This window comes from Pinus tabuliformis, chromosome 3_1 (genome assembly GCF_031772625.1).
Source record: "Pinus tabuliformis cultivar Carrire ecotype Pingquan chromosome 3_1, CPIR1, whole genome shotgun sequence".
Lineage (NCBI taxonomy): Eukaryota > Viridiplantae > Streptophyta > Pinopsida > Pinales > Pinaceae > Pinus > Pinus tabuliformis.
The window spans coordinates 884,458,773-884,479,068 of record NC_142301.1 but is presented as its reverse complement, the minus strand read 5'-3'; the positions used below and the strand labels follow the sequence as shown (position 1 = coordinate 884,479,068).

Here is a 20,296-nt window from a genome sequence, read left to right as displayed (position 1 = left end):
TGAGGGTGGTTAGCAATAACAAATGTACCTAGTCCATTATACGCAACCTAACTCTTTAAAAGATATGCCCACATTTGGATCACTCCAACTCTAGGTGACACATGTCAAGCTCCAAAGTATGCATGTCGAACAAGTTAGGCTCCAAGACTGAATGCTCCTCAAGAATTCTCCAACACTTCTCCTTAAAAGTCTCTAAAGTTCCAACAACACCTCCTAAGCCATGTGTACCTCAACTACATGATCACTCCTCAATATAAGTGTCCTCGAGTTAAATACAAGCCTCTATGCAAGTAACCAAGTGTGCCCACTCTATCTGATGCTTAATGCCCTCCTCCAAAATGCCCATTGCTTCTCCTCCATGGTGAGACATTCTCCAATGCAAGCAACCAACATTTTGATGTTATACGCTATGAAGAAAGTTACTAATCCACATGGGTCTCATATGCTCCAAGGAAGTGTGCCATATAAGTATCAAGTCAAAGCATGGAAATCCATGAGCAAGTTAACTCCAAGGTGTATGCCCATCATGGTACAACCAAGGGTAATCAACACACCATGCGCCCCACACCACATGAATCTTTCCTAGGCATGGTGTGAACACTTTTGGAGTATTCCTGAAAGCTAACACTGCCTTATTTATATGGAAATTATTTTCACCAACACTAGTATGCCCCCTTTACAACTGAATCAAAATTTCTATCTACAAATTTGAACATGTTGTATTCTTGCAATCACCCGAAACATCATCCTCCATCAAGGCATCACACCTCACCCCATGAAAACAACTAAAAGGATCGCAAATGGAAGAATCCAATCTGATATGGGCATATCTCCTAGGAGGTATTCTCACCCCTATTGATGATTTGGGTGCTCCTACATGCTCCTGTACAACTTGCATTGTTTGAGTAAGCCATCTCTACTTCCTTTGTGTTGGAGTAGAAGGTGAGGGTGTATCCATCCCCAATCTCAACTCATCCACATTTGGATGTGATTCTTCTCTAATCTTTGAATCATAGTTTAAAACAACAACCTCCTCATTTCCCCCAATCATTGAAGGAGATATCTATGATCTAGAAGACCATACATTTTCATCGAAATTCACATCTTGGCTCACCACAATCTTTTGCTGTGTTGGATCCAACAAAAAAAAATACCATCACAACATCTTGAACCTCCAAAGAACACTAACCAACTATGAATATGAAGGAACATAACCTTTGGACCACAACAACCTACCAAACTCTAACATCTTTCATATCAATTTCACAAGCCATAATCTTTAGATAACACAGTATGAGTTGTTTACGACTTCCAACAAAGAGCATCACATCTGTGTGCAAGACCTAGGCAAGTGGATTAAATGCAAGTCCATTTATGTTTCCCTTTTGATGGTTTTCTTGGAACTTAGTGTTGTGTTTGTTGTTCCATTGGGAGGTATGGCTCGTATCATGTATAAGAATGGGTACATAATAATTAAGGTCAATCCCTGCCTCTCCCGTGGATTATTAGGATGAAATATGCAGATGCTACAGAAGAATTTATTCATGGAAGGGCTGAAGAAGCAATGGTTTTGTTGAAATTTGGGGCCAGCTTCGGGATGAATTTACCCCAAAAAAAATCCAATTTCCCCAAGGAAAAGCCCAGCTTCCCCCAAGGAGAAATTGTCTTGCCCCAAAAGAGAATTCAAAATTGGATAAAAGAAATATTATTATTGATGTATTTGGCACTCCTATCATTATTATTTGATGTGACATTTATTTGGGCAAGCAATCATCAAGGCATTTGTTAAATATATTTAAATATTAAGAAGGAAAAATTTAAAGGGCCTTTTCCTCAAGTCAACCTCACAAAGAGCATCACATCTGTGTGCAAGACCTAGGCAAGTGGATTAAATGCAAGTCCATTTATGTTTCCCTTTTGATGGTTTTCTTGGAACTTAGTGTTGTGTTTGTTGTTCCATTGGGAGGTATGGCGCGTATCATGTATAAGAATGGGTACATAATAATTAAGGTCAATCCCTGCCTCTCCCATGGATTATTAGGATGAAATATGCAGATGCTACAGAAGAATTTATTCATGGAAGAGCTGAAGAAGCAATGGTTTTGTTGAAATTTGGGGCCAGCTTCGGGATGAATTTACCCAAAAAAAATCCAATTTCCCCAAGGAAAAGCCCAGCTTCCCCCAAGGAGAAATTGTCTTGCCCCAAAAGAGAATTCAAAATTGGATAAAAGAAATATTATTATTGATGTATTTGGCACTCCTATCATTATTATTTGATGTGACATTTATTTGGGCAAGCAATCATCAAGGCATTTGTTAAATATATTTAAATATTAAGAAGGAAAAATTTAAAGGGCCTTTTCCTCAAGTCAACCTCACTAATTGAAGGGTCATATTGGCACATATGACACCCCTTGGCTCCTCTATCATCCAATATAAATAAGAGGCCTTGAAGCTCATTAAATACACACATCATAAGTGCTATGATTCTTGGGATAGAGATGATTTGATCTAGCCACAGACCTGAGGGCCCTAGCTGAAGTGAAAAGCATCTAAGGAGGATGTCTTCTAATCTGTGCTAGCTGCAGCCTCTGTAGGAGCATTTCCAAGAGCAGAAAGTCGAATTGTTTGGGTCTCTTTCTGGGTTTGGAGCAGGTTGAGCTAGGGCAATTGGATGACAATATTTAAAGGAAGTTTTGTTCATAGTCTGTTGGTATAAGTCTTTGCCAATCAGGGCTGAAGATTTCTGTAGAGGGTTGAGCCCCTATAACATTAGATCAGAGGGCTATAAGGCCTGTTTTGGGAGGACCAAAAGGCCTTACAAGTGGGTGGAGCAAGGCCTAGTTTGTGTCTAAGGCCAGTGCAGGGAATAGAGGATTGAAGTGGAAAGAATGCAAAGGTTTTGAAGGAAATGAGGCTGCAAAGAATAGGATAGTCGTGCGATGTTAGGTGCCCTAACCAGGCGCCGAAAATCTCAGGTCTGAAGCATGCATAGGACCGGGAATTGAGGCAAGATGATGACACGCTAAACAAAGGTATGCTGTCCTTTCAAGGTAATGATTTGATAGGTGATGTTAATTTTTGAGTTAACATGTTCTTTGCTTAGGTCAGTTACTTCATTAATCCATTAGCCCATTATTAATTACATTAATCCATTAGTAATCACATTCATAGTTTTAAAACTCGGACTCGAACTCGGAATAGGCTGAGGGTGGAGGCAAGATGATGACACCCTAAACAAAGGTATGTTGTCCTTCCAAGGTAATGATTTGATAGGTGATGTTAATTTTTGAGTTAACATGTTTTTGCTTAGGTCAGTTACTTCACTAATGCATTAGCCCATTATTAATTCCATTAATCCATTAGTACTCACATTCATAGTTTTAAAACTCGGACTCGAACTCGAAATAGGCGAGGGTTGACTCCGACTTGGTATCGACTCAACCTAGTTGATTTCAATGACTCGGTCTTTGTAAAAAATACATTGAATACTTATTTTTTTTTTATGAAAAAACATATTTTTAAAGATTTTCATTCCTGTTTCCAAACTCAAAGCATTATAATAATAGAGAGAAGACAACATATGATCAAAGTATGCTCATGAATATATCTATTGTATCAAAATGGTACCCGGTGCACTGTCCAATACATGTAATATATAGAGATCAGAACAAAAACACATAACCAATGCTGCTCCAAAAACCAACTCAATGACAAATGCTGCTCCAAAAAACAACTCCTCAATGTTGCTCCAAAGATCGCCCAAGAACCTCCTCAATGCTGCTCCAAAGATTGCCCAAGAACCTCCTCAATGTTGCTCCAAAGACCAACTCCAACTGCTCACAAATTCATCACAAATGCTCACACAAATGCAATGGGATAGTTATGAGGAAATATGGGGGGGTTGGGTCACCTTTATACGCGTGAGAGAGGGGTAGAGGGGCTAGGAAATAGTTTAAACAGAAAAAAGTGTGATTTCAAGTTTGCCTAACCCGCCTTTTTTCCTGTAACCGAGTCCGACCGATTTAAGTTGGGTTTGGTTGGTCCCGCCGATCCATTAACGAACCTGTTGAATCGGTGACCAACTTGGTCGGTTCGGTAACAGACCGACCGCTGAACCGGATAATTGACCTAGTTGGTCTTGGTAGGGGTATGTCTCGGTTAACCATGCTGATTTCGAGTCAAGCCGACCTAGTTTTAAAACATAGATCACATTAACCATTATCATATGACAGTGACTGATGAAAGAACATCAAACATAAATGCAGAAGACAAGCCAAGACAAGAGGACACCACGATTTAGGCTTAAAGCTAGGGAAAAACCCCACAAGGGGGAAAACCCACAAATCTTTTCTTCTTGATATTATCAAATGTTCAGAGGGAGAAATTCATAAACTATGGGCATAGGTTGACCTTGTTTGGACTTAAAATATTTTTATGGTTTTTCTAACTTTGCTAAGTTTGTAGCTTGCATTTCTATTTCAAAAATACATTTAGGCATTATCAAGGGTCTATAAAAATTTAATTTCTCAAAAATTTCTCAAGCATTGTACACGTATATTTTGTAAATAATTTTATTTTCTCGAAGAGGCCAATCCATTGCCTTGCGGATGATAGGCAATTGAGTGACCCAAAATGATGTGATATTTATGACAAAACTCTACCATCCTTTTTTATTTAAAAGCTGCTGCGTTATCAGTGATTAACTTATTCGGGCAACCAAAGCGAGACAAGATGTTATTTTCAAGGAATGAAATGATTACCGCATCAGTAGCTTGTCTGGTGGGAATTGCCTCGATCCATTTCGTGAAATAATCTGTTGATGTGAGGATCCATCTATGCTGACCGGAAGAAGCGAGATGAATTTCACCAATGAAATCCAATCCCCATTGCTGGAAAGGAGCACTCACCTCAATAGGCTTAAGTGGCAAAGGCTGTAACTTCTACTTTCCTTCGAAAATTTGACACTTATGATAGCGCTTGACCATCTTATATACATCAGCGAACAATGTCGGCCAATAGTACCCTGCTCTCAGAATTTTATTTGCTGTTGACTTCCAAAAAAGGTGACCACCACAGTCTCCTTGGTGGCAGTTCTCCATGACCTTCTTTGCTTCCTTTTCCACCAAGCAATTTAACAGAACGCCACCGGGATCTTTCCAATACAGTGCGGAATTAAGAATGCAAAACTTGGCAGCTTTCAACTTGAGTGTTCTCGCTTTGTTTCTAGTCATGCCGGGCGGTGGTGACAAATTTTTAAGCACATATATGATATCTGAATACCACGGAGAGAGAGCAAACATTTCAGATACCTGAATTGATGATGCTTCCTCATTCTCATCGGACATAGCAGCGATCAGATTTATGTCCAAGGCGTGCAAGTTTGATTCGGCCATTAACTTTGCCAATCCCTGTCCTTTAACCAGCTTTGTGGGCTTTATTTCCACATCATATTCCAACAAGGCTGCAATCCATTTGCCTCGTCTTCCTTCCGGATCGGTCTGCACTAAAACATCTTTGACAGCAGCGTTAGGAACATAGGCCAAAATATGAGAATGTAGAATATATACCCGGAAATATTTCAATGCCTTCACAAGTGCAAGGGCTTGCTTCTCAATGATGTTGTATTTTAAGGCTGCATCTCTTATAGATCCGTTGAAGAATGCAATGGGTCTTTCATGATCATCTCTTTTCTGCAATAACACAGTTGCCATAGTGTGCTCCGAAGCAAATGAAAACAATATGAAATCCTGAGTGTAGTCCGGGCTGACTAGAACGGGAGCTGAAGAAAGAGCCAATTTGACTAAATTGAAATATTTTACAGCCTCCTCCGTCCACTTCACTTCGCTGTCCTTCTTAAGCATATTTGTCATCTCTCTTAGGTGCTCAGCAAGATTAGGTACAAAGCGGCGTAGAAAATCCATTTTACCATTGAAAGATTGTATCTCTTTCTTATTCCGGGGTAGATCGATTTGCTGAATTGCTTGCACACATGCTGGGTCAATACGAATGCCATCTTTTGAGATAATGTGCCCGAGTAGTTTGCCTTCCTCCATGGCGAACAAGCTCTTTTTCGAATTCAACGACAAGCCATATTTTCTGCACTTTTGAAAGACAGTTTTTAGATGGTACATGTGCTCTTCATCAAATTTGGAAAACACCGTCATATTGTCCAAGTACACAACCAAAAAGACATCCTTCTCATTTGCAAAAGCCAAGTCCATTGCACGTTGAAATGTGGCACCCGCATTCTTTAAACCGAAAGGCATTTTAGCGTAATGAAAGATTCCCCATGGAGTGGTGAACGCTATCTTGTCTCAGTCATCTTCATGGACAGAAACTTGGTTATATCCAGAATAACCATCAAATAGTGACATACGAGACGCTCCCACTACTCGCTGAAATATTTGGTCCATTTTGGGCAGTGGATAATTATCTTTCAACGAAACTTTATTGAGATTTCTAAAATCAATGCATAAACGAATCTCACCTGTCTTCTTTCGTACGGGCACCAAATTAGAGATCCAATCTGAAAATCTGATGGGAACAATGATCCCTGATTTGTACAACCTGTTTATCTCCTTTTCAATAGATGGCAGCAACTTTGGATTTAGCCTTCTCAACTTCTGTCTAAATGGTTTTTGATTGGGCTTGATGAGTATAGTGTGCTGAATTATATTGGTATCATATGTCTTTAAGTCAGAATAGTCCCAAGAAAACACATCTACAAATGAAGACAACAAACTGATATATTTGTCCTTGATCTTTGGTGGCAATGCTTTAGACAATTTTACCAATTTAGGATTAGCAGTTGTTCCGACATTGACCTCTTCCACACCCTTCTCTGTTGGCTGCAATGTTGGTTTGCGGGCTACACCATCTTGATCAAAGAGTTCTTCTAAAGGTATCAAGCCTTTAGGAATAACGTTATTCTTTAGCTGCAACATGTCCATTTGATTGATCTACACATCATCTGTACCATTACCTTTACCATCGTCATTTTCTACATCAATTGAGGTTTCTTTTAACTTACCTTTGTTTTGCAGAAAATCATCAATCTCCTCATCATCTTGGAAAACTTGCCAATATCTCTAATTGTCTGGGACAGTCGGACGATGCTTGACATGGATTTCGAATTTACTACTAGAGTTCATTGGGATCTTCAAACTACTTGCTGCCTTAGCAAGAGCATCAGCAATACAATTTTGTATACGAGGCACACATGTCAAGGTGTATTCTGAAAACAATTTTAGGATGTCTAGGACTGCATTACGGTAAGCCCGCATCCGATGATGCTTTGCTTGATATTCGCCTCTGACCTGCTTAATCACCAATTCAGAGTCGCCATATACTGAAATCCTCTTAGCATTCAGCTTTCTTATAATCTTTAGGCCAGCAATCAGAGCATACTCAGCTTCATTGTTTGAACAATCAAAAGCCAACTTGTAAGAGCATACCCGCACATTACTAGGCACTTTGTTCGGGGCGGAGAAAGGACTACGTACCTAAATTCCAATTCCAGTGCCATCATTTCCCACTACTCCATCGAAATCCATCGTCCACAAACCTTCTTCCTCCTCTTGCAAGTGTTGAAAATCTGTTTGTTGTGCTTGGTCTACTTGCTGTCCATTACTTTCAGCTGATCGCTCAACGGTGCTTTGTTGTTCTTGTCCTTCTTTCTTTAAAACTCATCTGAAATTTTCTGTTATTTCCGGAATGTCATCTGCTTCTACTAACTGACTATCTATATCATTGAAACTATCAGAATACAAAACAAAAGTCTCTAAATCTGTATGTACATAATTAATTAGATGATTTATTGGTTTCTCCTTGCTTGTGATCATGTATTTCATTTTTTGTTCCCGATACAATTTCCTCATTTGGCCAAACACCAAAATCGTTGCATAGGAGAAATCTAGCTGTAGTGTCCCTTTCAATTTCGCTACCCAAGACTTGGAAAGAAGCATGCCAAACCTGGGAGGAATATCTGCTACAACATCCATCAAAACATTCTTCATTGGGAGCTGATCCAGACTCACAACCAAGTCTTTAATGAGTCCTATACATCTTACTCTGCTGGAATCAAATGAATAGAGATCATGGTATTGCCGGGTGAGAAGCTCCGGAATCGAACATGGCATTATGTAACACAAAATCATGCAACCTTAAACTGATATAAAAGGGTGGCACATCACTATCAGGAGACTCACTATTCGATGCTGGCCCAAAAATCATTTCAGGTTGATCGTCTTCGACATTCACCATGTCGGACATTGGGTCCAAATTCAACATTTCAGATACTTGCCCTCTATAACTGTTGTTCCTCATTATTTCAGTCAAGGGGATGGATACCTTTAATTTAGAAATCTGATTCTCTAAATTAAAAGCGGGAATCTTTTCTACCTCTTTGACCGGGATTTCTTTATTTTCCTTTTCTTTCGATGCAACTTGCTGATGTGATTGTTCTACTGATGGTGATTTGCTGCTCTCCGGACCGGCCGCCTCCTTTCCTTTCCTTTGTGTAACTAATGAATCATTCTTTGATGCCTCAACATCCTTCCTTTTCTGAATTGGTTTGACAGGCACATCTCTGTTTCTAAGTGAATATCGTTGCTGCTGGGCGGACAGAGCATTCATATAGCCTCTTTGGTACTCATCTGATTCTTCCTCCAAGACGGTGTCGTTTGTTAGAATGAAATCTACATCTTTGTGTACAGCCGAACTTTCTGCATACTCCTAATCCTCAGTGACATAAATAGGCAAATCATCAGGAGTAAAGAGGTGGTTTTCTTCACCTATTATATTCCCGTCCTCATCTAAATCCGGTCCATGCACAAAATTTTGCTACAAAGGTGTTTGTATTGGCTGTTGTGTTGTCTACTCTTGGGCTCGCTGGTCTCTCTGTCTTATTCTATATCGTGGTTGTTGCTGACCAAGAAAGTTAGGATTTCTAACTTGTGGCTCCGGTTTGTCAAGTTTCACCCTTTCAAGCATCTGCTCTACCTTCCGGAGTAATTGCTCTACCGAGGAAGACTCTTCTTTTACGGTGATCTTCTTCTCTGCCTTTGCTCTAGCTCTCTTGGTCAGCAGATTCGTTTCAACGCTAACCGCTATCTTGTGCATGTCTTCCATTGCGGCCGGTTCTCTCTCTCTTAATTGATAAGCCATGTCAGCGTCAAAACCATCCGGGAACTTCACCATGGCTAGTCCCAAAGGTGGCCTTAGATGATCTGGAATTTCGTTATAAACTAAATTGAATCTAACGCAATAGTCTTGGACCGACTCACCAGCGTTTCGTTTGATTTGCTCATATTCAGCCAGATTTTGAAGAGGATTCTTTTTCACGTCCCATCAGTTTAAAAATTGTCTTTGTAGGTCGGCCAAGGTAGCGATACGTGCCGCCGACAAACCTCTGAACCATTTCCTCACTTCACCTGCAAATGTCTGTACAAAGAGTCCCATTGCCACATTCTCCGCATTGATCTCATGAAGTTCATAGAAATCTGCCATTCTGTCCACATGTCGCTGAGCAGTAATGCTGTTAGGAGTGCCATCAAAAAACGGGATTTTGCTTTGATAATCTGCGGGCATATCATCTAGAACTTGAAGCAAAACCAGGGGTGCAAAACAGGCAGCCATCACTCTTTGTGGATTTGGCCTTGGAGGTGTTGGAGGAGTGTGCACAGTTTGTAAGGGGCTAGCAATTGGAGTTTGAAGCTGAGCTATAATGTAATTATCAATTGACCAGTTAGCCCTTTCCGTCTCCAAGTCTACAAGAAATTGTGGATTGGGGACAGTATAGTCAACAGCCCTTTCAGATTTGGTCTCGAACAATGATATTTCAAACCGCAAATCAAACTCAAGCTCTTCAAGATACTCAAAAATGTCAAGACATGAATGGGATTTGAACACTGGAGTTATAGTGCTCTCTTGACGAAGGAGTCTTTGAATCAAGTTGGGGTTTTCGTAAATATGAGGAGGATCCGAATCTGGATTGGCTCTGGTATATCGTCTCGAAGCCAACGTGCTATTTTCGAAAAAATCAGAAGGACATGAACAACTTACTCAGCCTATCAAATCCTAAACTTATCATCCGAAAGCTTAGAATTATCAAGAAGTAAGGGGATTAATTTCGTTCCCCATTATGGTCGCCACTATGTTAGCACCTAAATCTGCCTTAGGCTGAAGGAAGGCAAAATTCAGGGTAACCACAAACCACGCTCAGTCTGGTAGCTAGCCCTACCATAACAGGAGAGGGCTCTCTCAGAGTCACACTCAGCGAATAAGTAAACGGAATGGTCTAAGATGACTAACAGTGAAATATTGATCTTAGGCTAGTAAGTAAATATGGATACAAGAAGCAATTATTTATGAATGACTGAGTTTCTGGGATGGTATGGGACCAACGGACAGCAATGAGCAGAGAATTTAATACAAAGGCACAGATTACTTCGTGATGCAAGACAGGCAGAAAGTCTAGCGATTTAGTTTGAAATAACGTGGAATGGAGGAATTGCTTAGGAGGGTGAAAAGGGCATAAGTACATGAATCATTTTCAACAGAAGAAGAACATTGAACATGAAATTTTCCCACATCCAGAGCAATAAAAATGAATTCTACCTTATCTAACTTAGAAAATTTCACTGGAAATGAATATGAAATGAACTGTGAAACATTACGAAATGCATATGAAACATAAGAGACACATTTGCTACACTCACAACCACATGAATCTCATGAAACAGAGCCGCTGCCTTTCATTAATCCTCTGTCAAAATATACAATGAAAAACTGAGTTTCTCTCCCACAGTCTCCCAGAAATTACAAGCCAACCAACCCTTTGCAAATGGTTTGCATACAATAAATAGACTATGCCATGAGGAAATAGAATGACCAAGAGTTGGGGAGTTTTTCAAATCATTACAAAATGGAAGTGGAAAGCCAACCATTAGTTACAGGTGCAGCGTTACAAAAATGACAAATGGCTTGGGTGACTGCTTGCCTTCCTTTGCCACTTGGATAGAAGCCAACCTTGAGTGGAAATACTTTAAATTTTGCCTTAGGTGCCGATAAAAGTGTAGTGTAGATGAGCGGGCCCACTTGGAGAAAGTCAGAAATCGAAATTTCGCGAAACGGAGGTGAATTTGGCCCTTTTCTCTATTTGCGCCGCGCCCAATTCTATATGCACCGCGCCACTTTGGAGGTTGTTTTGAGGCACCTGTAGGAGTCCAAAATGTGCCCAAGTATACTTGTTGGAAAGCCTGGTCTGTCTACTTTCCAACCCAAGTGGAATTTCTGAATTTGGTGCTCATTTGCCCCTCCAAATCTTCATTCTCCCAAGACTGCTTCTTGTGTGTCAAAATAGGGGCAGAGAGGTCATTTTTTATTGTTTTTGACCTCCTGGAGACTCAAATTATGCCCAAATTTCTTGTCCAAGCACCAGTAGTCATGATTTTGCATGCTGAATCCAAAAATGCAAACCATTTGTGATTTGGAGCTCACAAGCACAAGGAGAAAAACCCTGTTTTGTGCCCAAAAATTTGTCACGTGACCAAAATTGCCCCAATTTTTTTGAAATTTGGGTTGGAGGTTCTCTATAAAGTGCTATTCTTGGCCAAAGAGGCTTCGGCTAATATCTGAAGTCGATCGAGCTCCCTTTGCCTCTTTTGCTTCTTGATTGCCTTCCTCAATTTCGCTTTCAAATTCCTGATTCGGGCCTTGCACACTTTGTTTCGCGCCATGTAGTGGAAAGCCATGTGTCTCAGCAATGCATGGTCCTTGTCGGCCTTGTCCAGCAGCCTCTCCAAGTGCATGTTAACTCTCTCGAGATTGGCCTCCCGATCCTCATTAATCTCTTGCTCCAGTGACGTGAGTTCAACTCTTCTCCTTTGTGTAGCTTGGTGATGCTCACGAATGTTTTGTAGCTCCATGATCATTTGTCAATCCTCAAGCTGTTTGTTCCTCTGCTCCAGATATTTCATGTTCCACTTAGCCCTCTCCAAGTCAAGGGATAAGGCTTTGATCTCTGATCGCTGCTTCTGGATGATCTCTTTACGCTGTGCACTTGGCGGATCTGTATCTGTATCATCATCGTGAAGGAGAACGAATTTGGTCTCTCGTTCACCTGAAGGCCCCTCATCCTGCATTGGCTCCTTACTTTTGTCCTGTACCTGTAGTGCTGATGTCGGAAGCGAGGCCCCTTCCACCCCGGGTGGAGATAACACTCGCTTTGCTGCTGCAAATAAATGTCTAGCACCCCTCTGATATGTGATGAAAATCGGCACACTAGCAGTCTCATGGCGCTCATAATGATGAGAAGGTTCACCCTCATGCTTAACCTCTGATAATACCTATGAAGTGTTGAAGAGGTCACGGGAGATGAAATCATCCCAAGTAATGCCCTGCAATCCTAGCTGATGAACCACCAAAATCTTAATAAGAGAAAAGTGATAAACACTATTGAGTCGCTGCTGAGGGGTCTTGTGCTGCATGAAGGTGTTCATCCTCTCTATGTTCTTGCAAATGAAATATGCGATGTTCATCATCCATACCCTGGTAAAGTGCATGAGCAACCTGATGTGATAGGCATATAGACGAGAGAACCTCCCCTCACAGCTGAAGTACTTCATGATCAACTTCGTGAGTGGAGCATATTCATCTTTCAAATATCGGAATGGAAAGACTCTTGTGAGCCGCCTCAAGAAACTGGCTTTGATGTAAGGCTCATAATGTTGCCAATCAAACTTTTGTTTCTTGTGCCATGGTTCTCCAACATTTGGTATGCCGGTTGCTAATGAGATAGTTTCAGGTGTTAGTGTGAAAATGGAACCTTGGCATCAACACCACAATTATGCAACCCTAGCAACAATGGCTTTTGGTGTTTTCTTGTGGTTGGTTTTATGAGTTTTGTTGCAATTAAACATAGCCATGAACCACCATAACATTCACAAAATTTGATGAGCAAGCCATGATATAGAGCCTACCTATTGATTTGAGGGGTTTCACAGGCAATTTGAGGCAATTTGGCACGGTTTCGAGCCTTTGTGGGTGTGCGCCGCGCCCGTAGAAATTTTGCACTGTGGGGTGGCTCTGTGTGCGTCGCGCTTTGTGTGTGTGTCGCGCCCCTCTATGTGTGCGCCACGCTCTGGAAAACGACTCCCACTCACTCTTAAACATGCACTTTGCTCTCCTAATCATTTTGCAACGTTTCTCTATGACCTTGATTTGCACAATGACCTTGTTTGCTTGTGGAAACCTCTATTTAAAGGCTTTGAAGTCATGGGTTTAATTTTTTCTTCTCCAAAAACCCACTTTGCTAATGTTTCATTTTGGCTTTTCTCACTGACTTAAAGCAACACTTGAATTTCTCTTTTCCCTTTGGAATTTTAGGTCAAATGATGAAATTTTCGGCACTCTTTGCAGGGATTGCATGACAGGGCATTTGGCCATGGAAACCATGACTGCACCTGAAGAAATCAACTGACGAATTTTTTGAAAATTTATCACAAATGACACTGTTTGACTTTTCTTACAGTCGAAATTTGTCCACATGACGATGAAACTCTCTGAATCATAACTTTGTAAGGGCCTCACTCTACCCTGCATGGCTTTATTGGACATGGTTGAAGACCAAATTGATTAATCCCTAGACCTAATTATCGAAAATGACTTTTGTCCATTAAAGGACCAGACCTTGACTGTCATGGACTTTAGTGATCATTGACAAAACACCTAAGCCAGCAAGAGCCAGACATGAGGGGAAATGACTAGCATGACCTTTTCCGTCAGATTATGGCATGCTCCTAGCGAAATGCAGCTGGGTGAATGGAGCGGGACTCCTAAAAATGAAATGCATAAAGAGTTTTGATCTCTAACGGAGCACTGACCAGACCGACTCTAACAGAGCGGAAGAGAAAAAGCACTCAATGGAATTTCTCAAGGGGTTTCTAGAGCCAGTTTCAAGACCATAATTTCCAGTTGCAGAGGTAGTTGCAGAGCAGATATGTGCATTCTAGGAAGGAGTGTGAGTAGCAGAGTAGGCAGCCAAGCAAGAAAGGGAGGAGATTCCTATTTATGTTCCCAGATTTGAGTTTTGCAGAAATGGCCTCAGCAGGACTTCGAGATCAAGATAAGCTAGATGGAGCCTCAAATTATTGTATCTGGAAAGCCAAAATGACTTTCCTACTAGATGAGCATGGTCTGAAGACATGCAAAAAGAGTTATAGCCATACCTATAGACCCGCATTAGCTAGAGAACTACAATAAGGAGATGGCCAACGCAAAGAGTATGATCCTCGATGGAGTTCGAGATCATATAGTCTCGCATTTAGCCACCAAGAATACGGCAAAAGGAATGTAGGATGTTGTCGCTAGCTTTTCTAGAATCCTTCCAAGAACTAGAAGATATTCTTAAAAGAGAAGCTGAGGACCACCAAGATGAATAAGGGTGAAGGAATTAATCCTTATCTCACTAGAATTCAGAATGTCCGAGATGAGCTTGCAGCAGTTGGAGAGACACCTCTCGAGAGTGAACTAGTACATACAGCTCTCAACGGTTTGACCAAGGAGTGGGAAACTTTCGTCCAAGTTATTACTGAACGAGATAACCTACCTGGATGGGATCGATTGTGGGTCGATTTCACTCAGGAAGAGATGAGGCTTGCTCTGGTCGAGAGTAATATCAGAAGCAGCAATAGCAAAGGACCGAAGAGTGTGAAGGACAAGGAGAATGTAACCCTTGAATCGAAGGGGAAGGCAAAGAAAGGTCCCATTCTGGGACAAAGCTCAAAGGGAGAAGAAAAGAAGAAGAAAGATTTTTCAAATATCAAGTGTTTCAGATGTGGTGAATTTGGTCACTACAGTAGCCAGTGTCCCAAAAAGAAAAAGGAAAAGAAGAAGCAGGAGTAGGTAGCAGCTTCGGCTGAGATCGATAATTTGTCCATTAGGTTGGAGGACGAATTCACTTTGTATGAAGCTATACCTCTAGGAGAGAGGTGGGGAGATCTTGAGCTCTAGTTCCCAGAGTTGCAGAGATTTGCGCAGGATCCATGGAGGATAGCATCAAAGAGATGTTTCCTCGTAGATCATTACCTTAGCTACAAGGGCCCACAAAATTTCAGTAGCAAATGGATCAGTGTTCAAATGGCGCAGTCAGATATTGAGAGACAGTTGCAGGACTAGTTGCAATCAGTTATTAAGGGGAGTGTAAGCAATCAGGGAAACAGTTACTCAGTAGACAATGCAGAGACCAGTTGCAGTCAGTTATTGAGGGGTGTGTAACCAGTCAGGGCGCAAACAATTACTCAGTAGACAATGCAAAGACTAGTTGCAGTCAGACACTCAAGAGACAATTGCAGTATAGGGACACAGTTGATTCAGAGTTTTGTTCTTAGTTGCAGTAGTTGCAACAGCATGAGATCAGCTACAGAGCAAAGCAGAGTTGGTAGCAGTGCAAGAGGCACAATATAGTGTTAGTAGCAGCACAAATGCAAGGTGGTTCAGTTGCAGGGGTGGCAAATGAATCAGAGTATGCGCAATGGTAGATTGTCAAAGTTATCAGACATCAACAACATGAGGGAAGATGTTATGGGAGAGAACACCTTCCTCGCTAAGAGTAAGTGTTAGTATTTGTAGCATCAGACAAATGTTCTAGTCTCGACTTTGGTCAGACAGGTTAAGAAACACAAGAACTCAAAAACCTAGAAAACGTTTCGGGAGAAAACACCTAGAGACAACTCAATTAAATTGATCGATAATTAAAAAATACCTAAGTCTAACTTAGGGAAATCAATTAATTAAAGGGAATTAATTAAGGAAATGTGAGAATGCTCTAGAAACTCACACCGATTGAGTTTGAGATGATCTTAAGTCGTTGATGGAGATCTAATCATGGTCGTTGGTGAGCCAATGAGAGATTATAAGAGCAAGAAGATGAGGATGGAGAAAACACATCGAATGAGTATGTGATCTAGGCAAATTGAATTTCCCAGCGAGTAGAGATTCAGCCGAGAAGAGAATTCGATCCAGAGATCAGTGGCAGAGGTTGAGGAGCGGTAGCAGGGTGATCCGGTTGAGATTTCCAGTGTCGGAAGAGTCAGCTGAGAGAGGTTGAGTTATTCCACAAGAGGCTACACAAGGGCTTGCACAAAGCCTCAAGGAGGCAGTTTGAACCAGCGGAAGAGGAAGTCGATTCAGGTGTTGGAGACGGGGATAATTTTCCAGAGGGCCAGAGAATTACTTCCAGAGGCAGTAGCAAGCAGGATGTTTGATTCAGAGGAAATTTTGGGGATTGAGAGTGAGAGACTACGCAACATCTTCGCAAAGGCCTGCGCAGGGGTATTCCAGGAGCCAGTTTTTGTCGCTAGTTTGTTGCAAAATTGCTTGTGGAGAAGGGAAAAATTCCCTTAATAATTTTGCCAATGATTTCTCAAGAGAGGATTATCAATTTGGCATCCAGTTTATTGTACTCAGATTTTGCTGCTGAAGAATAATAATAAAACCCTCATCTGTTGCACCAGTTTTCCTACATTGGGTTTTTCTGGGGACAGTTGTCCAAAAATAATGGTGTCAATTTTTATTGTATGTATGCTCTATTTTCTCAGTTTCCAGTTTATTTTCCATAGTATTTTTATTGTGAAGAAATCGCAGTGTCATTTATTCATTAATTTGCCGTAACAAAATAAACTGCATAATTAATCAATTAGAAGAATAAATTTCAGTTGCTACATTTCAAGGAATTTTCAAAGGGTTCTCCCAATTTGATTTCCCAAGAAAAATCATTGTGTTGTTGTGTGACTGTTTTTATCTCTGTGATTATTCCGCTGCTTAGATGTTAAGATGTTTTGTGTCTTGGTGAAAGGAAAAGTAGTTTCTAGATTGTTCATTCAAGCAGTTGCAGAATTTCGTGGAAAATCAACATCATGATCACTCCAAGCATATTGATATTCAAAGCCATTTTTTGAGAGGTGAAGTTCATAAGGGAGCAATAGTTCTTGACTATGTTCCTTTAATTTTGCAGGTGGCTAACATTTTGACAAAGCCCCTAGCCAAGGAGATGTTTGAGATGTTGATGGAGAAACTTAGTTTGGTGGAGAACACCGTTCCCACAAAGAGGGGGTGTTAGCTTTACCTGTTGCTCCAAGCTGTTCTCCTTCAACAATAGATACAATTATGCCTCAATCCTTCAGCAGAATTTGTTTGTTGTTGGAGTGAGGGTGCACTAAAGAGATTCTACTAAGGGCGCAGTAATTTTGTAGGCATCTATTGATGTGTGTGATTTACTGCATGAGGAGCAGCTCCTACGAAAACAAATCCCAATACTGGGAAAGTATTCATCATAACCCTTTCTTCTCTTGGTCTAAAACGAAAGGGCACTTAAAGGTTTTGGTTAGACAGTTAAACATTTGAGTTCAGTGTGTTGTTTGAGATAAGTGTATAGCTGATGTAATTTTTCTTGTCTAACAGAGAGAAATGTGATTGGCAGCTGCTATTTTAGCTTGCTGTTCAAAATCCAGAAATTTGTTTTATGCATATCTAGTCTTTTCTGTTAGCTGTTTTAATTCCTTTCAAAGCATGCAGTCTCTGTACTATTGAAATTTCTGGGCAGAGTTTTCAGGACAGGCAGATCTCAAGTGAGAGACAGTTACTAGTTTTCAGAAACCTAGCTGTAGGTTCTATTTCTGCAAGTACACATCTGCTTATCATGTAATGAGAATTTAGCATCTACTATATAGAAATGTAAGTTGTCTTTTCATTTTTCTTTCTCCTAAACATTGTAGATGTTTGGAGGAGAAATTATGGCAAAAGAGCACCACATTTATAGAGATTTTCTATTTGGGTGCTTAGCCAAACGGATAGTTCCTCATGCTGCAAGTGCAATTGAAGTGTGTATTTGAAAAAATGCACACCAGAAAATGCAAGAAATTAGGAAGTTTTCAATTTAAGTTTATTATGGCTGTCTAATATTTCTCATAAATTAAGACTCTTGAGGCTCATTAATGAACTGCTAACAGGTTGGATTCCCAACACCTTAATGACATGGACAACATCTACTACAACCTCCAGTTGTAGGTGAGGCAGCTTGAGAGAACCCATGATGTGGAGGCCATTTCCGTGGATGACATTGACATCATCGCTAAGTGGAGATCCAAGGGTGGTGGCCAAGAGGCTTACTATAAAGGACGGACATGAGTGGTCAGAGGAGAATGCACTAGCGGCGGTGGATCGGGAGGATGTCCCAATGCTATTAACTTTGGTGGAGAAGCGAGGATTGAGAATGGGATAACCTTATTACTATGTCCACTACCTATACAAAGTTACAAACTGAGACAATGAGCAGAAGATGTTTTACTACAGCCATTGGAGCTTCCTCTTCCAGAGGAAAAGCCATTACATTTGGCCATAAACAGTGCGAAGGCAATCAATGGCATATCGATCAATGGAGATGACTCATGATGATGAGATACATTTATGATATTTTTAAAGTAAATTTGTATTGTGCATTCAATTTTGAATCCCAACAGTACAGCTATCAGTGTCAACAAGTGTTATTCTCAATTGACACACTATACATCTTATATACAAGTATTGTTTTCATATTTATGTGGCAATGTGAATATTTGATGTTGTTGATAGTTTAGATTTTTTTTTAAAATTAATAATGAATATATCTTTTGTATATACTATATTTTGAGTTTTTTCAATATTTCTCAAGGTTTGCCAATGTTTTCCCCAATTTTTCTGATATACAAATTCATGATCCTCAGTGATCTATTGTCAACACAAATATTTGCAACATTGATCGACAAAGATTCTATTTTCGGGATTTTCCACAATAATGATCTTTGTTGTCAAATATTCAAGATTTGACTCTGAAATTCAGATTTTCCATTTCAGATTTCAGATATTTCTGAACATTTAATTGTCTATGTTTCAACCTTAAAATGTCCTGCCGTTGTTTAAGTTGTTTCAGAAATTAGTTTAAAACCCAATTGCAAATATCAACAATATATTCTGATCCTCTCAGCTTAGCAATAATATTAACTGAAAAAATCGAGACTTTTTCAGACCTTGAATGTATCTCAATATATTCAAAAAATCATGATATATCGCTAAAAATTACAAGGCAATTGAAAAAAGCACCATGTCCACAACAGACTGTCTATAAAATCCATAGTTTTACATTTTTTAACTCGTTCCGAAAAGAATCAGGACATTGAAATCAAAGGAGAACATCATAATTTTCCATCAAGCTGAGGGGAATCAAAAGCTGCCATCACCATTAGCATATGTATTGTGGAGTGGTGATTGATACACTAATACCATGGGGACTCAGTGGAAATTGTGTAAAATGCGCTTAGAACAAAAAAACGGGTTCTTGACCTACCATGCCACCCCTTTGACCCCTACAATGGCCCCCGAATGTCAAAATCCCCTAAAATATCATCTTGGACCAATAACAGTCAAATGTACAGGATAAATTCATACTGTGTTGGTTATAGCATCCAAAAATAGATCCATGAAGAAACAAGAAGATAACTCAAAGATATTGTTAACTAACAAAAAATTCCTGTACATGAGTTATGGAGTCCATATTGGGAGATAAATTCACTTAAGCAAAGAGTCCAATTTATTATATTTCCTGATGTAAGTTTGAGACTCAGGAGTCAAAACTCAGCCAAAGATCCAGTATCAGCAGGTGATGTATCACTTGACAATGATCTTATATATCTTACATGTCAGTTTTCCTTTCATATTTATGTGGCGATGTGTCTATTTGATGTTGTTGTTGCTTTAGATATTTGAAAAATGGAAAACAAATGAATATTATTGTATTTTTTTTAAGTTTTTCAATATTTTCCAATATTTTCAATATTTTTCCAGAATGTTGCTAATAAGTTTCTTTCCAGAACCTCGGTGACATATTCGCCAACAGGATGTTTGCAACATTAGTTTCAAGTATAATTATATATTCCAGCTTTGTTAATCAGCAGGTATCTGATCAAGAACATAAAATTGTTTCCCCAATATATATATATATATAGCAATAAAAAAAAATGATGTCTCTTCAAAAACCACTTCCTCATATTTTTAGATAAAAATAAATATTCCGTATTTTAATATTAGACACCATGTGTAAGAACCATGATTCATATCATAAAAAGCAGTTCCCTAGAAATCAATAAACACTGCACTTAGTCAGGGTGACAAGTTATTTGGACACCATAGCATAGACCTAAATCACCATGAAAAAAACAACAATATGCATGATTTAAAAATGTGTCAACAGAACTGCAGA

General features: G+C 39.9%; 1 protein-coding gene across 1 annotated transcript in view; it reads left to right on the top strand.

Annotated features, from left to right (window-relative positions):
* LOC149190437 (uncharacterized) overlaps positions 1-18,390 on the top strand; it is a 51,519-nt gene extending 33,129 nt beyond the window's left edge. Inside the window, exon 3 of the mRNA XM_089410513.1 lies at positions 18,012-18,390. The gene's annotated coding sequence lies outside the window, so the exon portion shown is untranslated. The remainder of the gene's footprint in view (positions 1-18,011) is intronic.
* The last annotated feature ends 1,906 nt before the right edge of the window (positions 18,391-20,296 follow it).